This window comes from Gobio gobio, assembly GCF_949357685.1.
Source record: "Gobio gobio genome assembly, chromosome: 11".
NCBI lineage: Eukaryota > Metazoa > Chordata > Actinopteri > Cypriniformes > Gobionidae > Gobio > Gobio gobio.
This window is the reverse complement of record NC_137104.1, coordinates 41,322,878-41,332,196: the sequence shown is the minus strand read 5'-3', so window position 1 is coordinate 41,332,196 and position 9,319 is coordinate 41,322,878.

The following is a 9,319-nucleotide window of genomic DNA, read 5'->3' as shown; positions in this document are numbered from 1 at the left end:
CTCGCACGCCAATGGCCCATTGACCTGTTCTCTAAATCTCGATGCTGATAGGGGCTCTCTAAAGTCATCCCAATTCGTCGGTAATACCGACGTACGTCGTAGTGACCGACTGAAATGGAACCAATGTTATGTAAAAAAAAATACACACAAAATAAGTTGTTGTAATTGAATTTAAAAGTAATTGAAGCACTTTTGCCACACCCATTAACTTAAATAAAGTGAAAATAAATATAATAGGTTTTTCTGGAGCTGGTGGTCTGAAACCTCAATGAGGTTGAAGAATATAGGGATAAATTAAGCCCCTCTGTGGACTGATTTCCGGACTCTTGTGATTCTCTATCTCTCTCTCACACACACACACACACACACACACACACACACACACACATCTGTGCAGGCAGACACACTCACACACACACACGCACACACAGCCAAAATACATCAACATTTTTTTATTTTATTCACCTCTTAACATTCTTTTGTTTCATTTTCTTGTTAATTTAATACATTTCTTAAAATCAGTTTGTTGTTAGACTCCCTTCTTTGTAAACTGTCATAAACTGACTATATCAAGACAATCAATCCTAATCCCATCAAATTTGTGAGCGAGAACTGTAGTCTGTACATGCATGTGGTACTAAATACATTTTCCATTATGTCCAGGAAAATATATTAATAAAAAGTTTTCTCATTAATTCTGGAAAACATCCTTATAACAATGACCTTGCATGTGATTGGAGGAGCCCGTCCAATCACGTGCGAGGTCATGGCCATGACGCATACAAAACTTGAAGACTATCTTTAAACAGACGTGTGAGATTGGTCAGGCGGGTGTCGAGCACGGACGGGAAGTGACGTTGATTACTTGTTGGAGGTGTTTGGTGGATGGCGGCAAATGCAGCGAAATCGATCATGTCTAAATATAAGAAAAATTATAGTGGAAATGGACCAGAGACACTAGTTAGTGTTGATGATACGGATGTGGAAGATGATCAAATGGAATTATGAAAGACAGGAGAAGAGAGGAATTTAGATATAAGGGAAGATGTAGGTACAAAGAAAAGAAAGAAAAAACATCAGATAGAGGCCTCTCATCCTAAATTTTTTCCACCACCACTTCCCTTTAGGGGCTCCGTAGAAATGCACTGTAGCCTACTGTCACCAAATTCAGTTCACACACCACGCTCTCCTGCTGGTTATACTTCAACGCTTAGCCCTTTAGGGGCTCCGTAGAAATGCACTGTAGCCTACTGTCACCAAATTCAGTTCACACATCACGCTCTCCTGCTGGTTATACTTCAACGCTTAGTTTGGCAAGTAATCACATAAAAATAATAAAAGTAATAGCACATAGCCATGGCCTATTCTTTACACAAATGATGTTGGTACCCAGCTAAAATACAGTAGTTGCAAGTTGCAACCATAGCTTTTGTATGATAATTGCTCACTGATTTTGATGGCATTACACTGTATACTGTATTAGCATATTGTAGTAGGAGAGCATTGATGTGTAAACTGAATTGTTATTGCCTATTTTTTAGTAACGCCTTTCGGGTCCCTTTTTACTTGTCTCATAAGGCTCGTTTTGAGGAAAATTATGTTGCAGCTCGTTTGTCTACGTTAAAGAGGTGTCATTTGTGTTTTAACAACGTTTTTAGCTCACGAGTTATTGATCAAGTTCAAATCTGTGAATACATTGCCAACTGAACTCCGAACTAAGCACTGACTGTATTTATGTATACTTAAGCCCAAGTTCAAAATGAAACTCTAACCGCTTCATTGTTGACATACTGAGCTGTTTGAAACACTGACAGCGGGACCTTATTAGCAAATATCGCGAGGGAGCGCAAATATCTTTGCGAGGGAACGCAAATATCTTTGCGAGGGAACGCAAAAGTTTTGTGTGGGAACGCAAATATTTTTGCGAGGGAACGCAAAAGATTTGGGGGAAAAAAATTCCTCTCATCCTAAATTTTTTCCACCACCACGTCCCTTTAGGGGCTCCGTAGCTTATATACCATTTTAACACTAACAATATTACAAAAAGTATTTTTTTAATAAAAAATTTTTTTGGCCGAGGTGGATCGGTAGGCGTAGTTAATTTCAGCTCTATGCACGCAGCCTGCACACAGCACAGCGATTAGCCGCGTGAGTTTTCAGACTACACGATCAGCAGGTAAGCTAATACAGAAAATCTATATTATCCTACCACCACGCTACTGTAAAGGTTGCGGGAGCGTGCAAGCTATGCTTAATTATAATAAAAGCATAACTCGAGTTCAGCAGCAGCATTCTGAGTCTGACAATGTCATTCAATTTGTTTTTATCCAAGACCATAGCACGTCCTCGTCAGAGTCGACACCGAGGTTGCATCCGAAAACATAGGCATCTGAGTTGTTGCCTCACAATGACTCTGCAGGCAGCGTTTGCGCATATAGGCACCTCACGATTATCTATTATCCAGTTTTCAGATGCAGGCCGTCGATTCCTTGCTGGAGTTAACCCCGCCTCTGGGGCTATTCAGAGTTCGAATCCGTCCCTTTCGCTTGCTCGCTCACCAAATACATGTTTCCCCGCGTGATCCCGAAGCTCGCTCCAGCGTTTCTTTGGCTCGCGCGGGGAATGATGAAGAATCTCTGGGTCCGCGGACCTCGAGCAGCCGCCTGCGATCGTTCCTCACATGATAGTGAATCCGTACAAGGAATTTATCGAGGTGGTTGTTCGCGCGGTGGCCAGGGCAGTTTCCCTTACGAAACAAAAATATATTGCAGTATATTGGAAAATATCTTGTAATACATAAGGCGATATATTCCCATATATGGGATTTAATATTTATATTTTCCAATATATTGCAATATATTGAAAGCGGCAATCATTTGTATATTTTGCAATATACTGCAATATATTACATATATTGTATATATGTACCATCAATATATTAACAATATATATAATATATTTCAAGTAATATATTGGTAAATATATTTTCCTTTCGTAAGGGTTGTCTGGTACCGTGAATGAGAGATCCCCGAACACAGTGAGCTTGAGGTTTCTGTCTAGAAAAAACATTTACTTCACGTGTTTTTGTACCTTTGACGTCGACATTTTCGACTATCATGGGTGCGAAATCGCGTGGATATGTGAGAATACCCAAGGTGCGAGACACTCACGAGCTATCTCTCGCCTGGGTCTGCATTTTCATTAAAGAGATACCTCCCCACGAAGCCATGTAGGAAATAAATGTTGGCTGTCGTGGGCAAAGCTTATATATATATTAATTATATATTGTATATTATTTTATATGGAATATATATATATATATATATATATATAACATCTATATTGTATATGATTTATATAAGAATTATAAATATAAGGGGACAGGCTGGTGCTGTCCTGCAACTATGGCTGTCTTGCAGGCATATCAGGCTGACCTTCTGAAGGATTTGAGTGGTTCATTTGGTGGTAGTCAACTCTGTAGTGGCCAGATTTAAAGGAGTGGAAGAAACATGAGGAAGTGTTCACTCAGTTTCTTCCTCAATGCACTCAAGGGGAGGGGCTGTCAGCCACATAACCTCTCTTCAGTCCTTCAAGATTTAGGGGGGTAATAAGCAGAGTGTGGCGAGTCGCGCTCTCCCTCGTAAAGACTGGAGACCAGCTCGTCATCCTCAACAACCTCCCAGGGCAGACCTCGGGACTGTCATCAATATAAGAAGTCCGGTGGTCTGGTGCCTAGTCTGCCCCCACGGGACAGGGCGTGTCAAACATTTGCTCGCCCCACCCCGTTATCCTCAAAACTACTCCATCCCAGCCTCCTCTGGTAATTCGGGGGGGCAGCGGTTTCCAGTAAAATGTTAGACGTTCACTGTTTAAATCCTGCTATCATCCAGGACATAGAACGCCCTGCAAACAAGCCTGCACTGGCCCTTTACGGGCCCACTTAGGGCTAGCCTAAGGGCCCCGAGCAGGCTGCCCGTGCAGGGCCCCAGAGAATTTGCTCATTGGCAAAACGTTGGCCCCTTAGTGCTGGCCCTGCACGGGCAGCCCTCACTTAGCCCCCAGGAGGCCCTCACTAGACCCGCACAGGGCCCACACTATTAATCTACAACAATAAATCTGTTTCACTATATATACTTTTATTCTATACATCTGAAATGGATGCATTCACCACATTACTAATGTCTGTATTGTCAAAAATGTACAGTAGTCAAAGGGATTTCAAATTAATGAATTTATTATATGCAAAATAGAAAAAAAAATCAGTTCATGTTAATACAGCAAATTTAACATTCTGAAAGGGACAAAGTTATCTATACATAAAAATAATACAAATAAACAACAACAACAACAGTTTTGGTGTGCTAAAGCAGGGCTTTACAAACTTGTAGATCCCCCAGACCCCCAAAAATGAACATCCTCGTGTGAGGGAACCCCATTATCTTTCTTTCATTACTTTCTAGTTAATTACTATAATACTGTATATTTAACATTACTTACTTACATTAAGTTACTTTATTATATAGTGGCATGAAAAAGTATGTGAACCGCTTGCAGAATCTGTGAAAATGGGAATAATTTTAACTAAATAAGAGGGATCATACAAAATGCATGTTATTTTTTATTTAGTACGTCCTGAATAAGATATTTTACATAAAAAATGTTTACATGTAGTCCACAAGACAAAAAAGCTTAATTTATTAAAATAACCCTGATAAAAAAGTTTATGAGCCATTGATTCTCAATGCTGTGTGTTGTTCCCTGATGATCCACAGCTGTTTTTTGTTTTGTGATGGTTGTTCATGAGTCTCTTGTTTGTCTTGAGCAGTTAAACTGCCCAATGTTCTTCAGAAAAATCCTCCAGGTCCTGCATATTCACCCCCCGGCTCTTAATGCATCGTGTTTCCTTCTGGAGCTTCAGTAAATGTTTCAACCTTTTATAATAGTTTTGTTTGAGTCCCTCTATCGTCCTCAGTGTGAAAAGATGGATCTTAAAATAATACAGTCCCTTCTGGAGAGGGTTCAAATATACAAAAGATGTTGGAAAACAGAAGAATGTGCAGGACCTGAAGGATTTTTCTGAAGAACATTGGGCAGTTTAACTGCTCAGGACAAACAAGAGACTCGTGAACAACCATCACACACACACACACACACACACAGCCGTGGATCATCCAGGGAACGACACATACACGCACACAGCCGTGGATCATCCAGGGAACGACACACAGCCGTGGATCATCCAGGGAACGACACACACACACACACACACGCACACACACACACACACACACACACACACACACACACACACACACACACACACACACACAGCCGTGGATCATCCAGGGAACGACACACACACTGAGAATCAATGCTTCAGAAACTTTTTATCAGGGTTATTTTAATAAATTCAGCTATTTTTTTGTCTTGTGGACTATATGTAAACATTTAAGTAAAATATCTTATTCAGGACAGTACTAAATAAAAAATAACATGCATTTTGTATGATCCCTCTTATTTAGTTAAAATGATTCCCATTTTCACAGATTCTGCAAGCGGTTCACATACTTTTTCATGCCACTGTATATCTTTTCTACTCACTATAAGAATATACTGTTAATTGCATCTTTTTGTATATTTAAGTCCAATTTTTATTAATTTATATTAATCGTTAATTTAATAGACTAAAAAGTAATAATTTATTTGTATCTAATTTATTTTACTTTTTTACATTGTATTATGTTAATTTAACATTTGATCACTTATTTATTTATCTAATTTATTTATGTACGTAATTTAATATATATGGTTTTTCCTCTAAACTTTCGGAGGTTTATTTAAGCAAATGTACTTATTTATTAATTTTTTTATTATTCACAGATTTACTTTTAGGCTTTTCCACATATATTTTAATCTCATTTATTTATTCATTTAAGTCCAATTTTTATTAATTATATTAATCGTTAATTTAATACAATAATACAAATAATTTATTTTTACTTTTTTCATTTTATTATGTTAATTTAACATTTGATCAATTATTTATTTATCTTATTTATTTAATATACATGTTTTTTCTCTAAACTTTCACAGGTTTATTTAAGCAAATGTATTTATTTATTAATTAATTTTATTATTATTATTATTAATATATTCACAGATTTACTTTAGGCTTTTTCACATATATTTTAATCTCAATTATTTATTTATTTACAATCATTTATTTATTTTAATCATATTTATGTAGATGTAGATTTTTTTAATGTTTTTTTTCTAGACTTTTCCACAGACCCTCTGTCACGCAGTGCTGTAACCCTATGCTAAAGTATTCATTGGCAAAGCTCACTCTTCCCCCGGGGTCTCTCGACTCGTCAGCAGACGGTGCTACGCTCCTTTCCTCCACCCGCTCTGTCTCTTGAATTCTGCAGCCACACCTTTATCTTACTCTCAACTTCAGAATCAGGAGGACTTTGCTGAAAGGAGCATTTTCTTACAGCCTCTGAAAAGCAAATAGGCCTATATGAAACAACACTGTGTGTTAAGTAATTTACATATGCCATTTCTAATACCGCATGCTGGCTTACCTGTTGCAACCCTCCTTAGCCTCAAGTTCTGAAAAGGTCTCTTCTGGTTTGAGCCATTCCAGTTCAATTGAGTGGCTAAAGACTGGCCGATCAATGTAACGTTACCAAGTATTCTTCTAGTTGCAACTTGGACATTACATCCACCAATGGTACCTAGATAGGCAGTCTAACAGGAAGGGAAATATACAAAAATTAAAAAGTGATTTGCATTTAGGGAAAAAAATTGGTTTAGGACAAAAACATTTTTTTAAAGCCCCTGTACAGTAACGTCACGTGCAGCATTATTAGGCACGTCAATTTTCTGATCATATTTTTTTTCCAGGCATATTTACCAATTCCAAACCACATTGATCTTAATAACTACTATTATTAATTTAGAATTTATTCATTTATAAGTGATATATTTTAGGGCTTAGTTACCCTTAACACATGCAAATAATGAACATTTATGAATTGCAGTGTCCCGGAGTGTTAACGTTACTCTTCCGCCAGAACTAAACTGATACGTTACTATATTTCTTCAAAAGCGGATCGTGGAGATATTTTAATAGTCCACAAAAAAAAAACGGGATATCCCACACATTCGTATACATTTCTCGCAGTCTTTCTCCTCTGCACTTGCAGGGGGCTTGCTACGAGCACAGCCGTTAGCTTTATAACAAACTTTTTTTGTCAGACTTTAGCAGTTTACTGTGGCAACCCGACGTATTACATACAGAACAGGGGAAACCGGGTGAAAAGGACTAACCAATATGTATCGTATATTTATCTGAGCTAAGTATAGTTTAAGCTAAGTTAGCAACGTAATACGTCACTCCGTTGTCGCTCGACAACAACATAGACATGGATTAACAGAAAAATAACTGAAATACAATCCCATCAAAACACACACTATGGAAAATATTTACTGTTAAATGCCAAAGATAATACAACCTACAATTAAAACTCAGAGTCAGGAGAAATCCAGTCAGATGAAGGAAGATCCGATTCCGACCGTTGGCGGCAAGTGACTCAAGTGCGCAGTGATATATGGTGTTCTTCAGCAAAAAAATAGTTCCAAGCAAAGTGACGCAGAGCTCTGTACACTTTACATTTTGAGCTCCACAAAATAAACTAAAAGCTTATGATTTTATTAATGATATGCAATATTCAAAATTAACTAGGTTGGGAATAAAAAAAAAAAAAAAGAGCCAGCCAGATTTTTAATTTTGGACCCTATTACAAACATCATATCCAGTAAAAATAATAGCTTTTTAAAGTAAGATTTGTTCATGAGTTTTTAAGGGATCATTAGACACAATGCAAATAATATATATATATATTTTTTCTTTTATTCCTTCTGTGCAGATATAAGGTACGTCTTTTCACATTAAAATCTTTGTTTTTTTTGTTTTTTACGAAGTGGGCAGCCTACACAAAACCTGCATGGGACCAAAGGTACAAAAGTTGTTCTGGGCCCGAACGGGCTGGCCCACACTGGCCCACCATGGGCTTAATGTGGGCAGTCTGCTAGAGTGGGCTGCTCACAGATAGCCCACGGTGGGCCCAAAGCTGTGGGCCTCGCCTGGGCAAGCCCACACTGGGCCATTTTAGGTTTGGTGTGGGCTGGCCCTAGCCCACTGTGCCCGCAAAAAGCCAGCGTAGGCCCCACAGGGGCATGTTTGCAGGGTAACATCCCCTCAACAGGAAGTGTTAAAATTGTCACTCTCAGAGTCTCAGGCAGCGTGTGAACTTCTACCAGGCGTTTCTGCATGGGTGTTAAGCAGAGTAAAAATTAGTAAACTCATTTATTTGTCGTCCTCTGTGTTTGAACGGCGTGGTCTCCACTTCCGTGAAGACGGAGTTGGCTTTCTTACTGTCACAAGTGACAGCTGTTACTTCCTGGTCCCCAGTAGGGTGGGGGGGTGTCCAATCTTAGATCTTCGAGTCTTAAACCGTGAAGCAGTTAAAGTACTCAAGGTCAAGATGTTACAGTGAAGGCGGTCGTATCGCATATTCAACATTTTGATTGGATTCGACACGATTGATCCGAAGGACGCATGTATTCGCATATTAAGACTGCCACAACACAGGAAGTTCCTGAGGTTCGCTCTTGGGGGAAAAGCTTACCAATTTCGGGTCTTCCATTCGGCTAGCCTTGTAACCGCACGTATACGAAATGCATGGATGTATTACTGGCTCCATTGGGATTCCGGGGCATTCACATTTTGAATTACATAGGCGATTGCTAAAATTAGCACAATCACATGAGATGGTGCTTCAACACAGAGACAGTGTGTTAGCTCATCTAGTTTCTCTAGGGTTGAGACTCAACACCAAGAAAAGTGTTCTTTCTCCTGCCCAGAGAACGACTTATCTAGGGTTTGTTCGGTTTTTGGTCACAAGGTGGGCACAACGGTTTCCCGCTCGAATCAAGACATTTCAGTATTCCCTGAGCAAAGCCAGGCTAGACCAAGATCTTACTGATCATCAGCACCAAAGTGTTAGGTCTAATGGCATCAGCATCCACGGGTTTCCCTTTGGGGTTGTTGCACATCAGATCGTTTCAGTTGTGGCTCAAAGCCAGAGGACTTAGGGACAATCCTCAGGCAAATAAAGTGGCGCGCCATGTGGCTTCGTACACTTACTATGTGGTTCAGACCCCGGTTTTTGCCCTGGGTCACACTCTAGGCGTACCTTGTCGTCGCAAGTTGCTAACGACGGACGCTTCCCTGACGGACTGGGGTGCAGCCTTA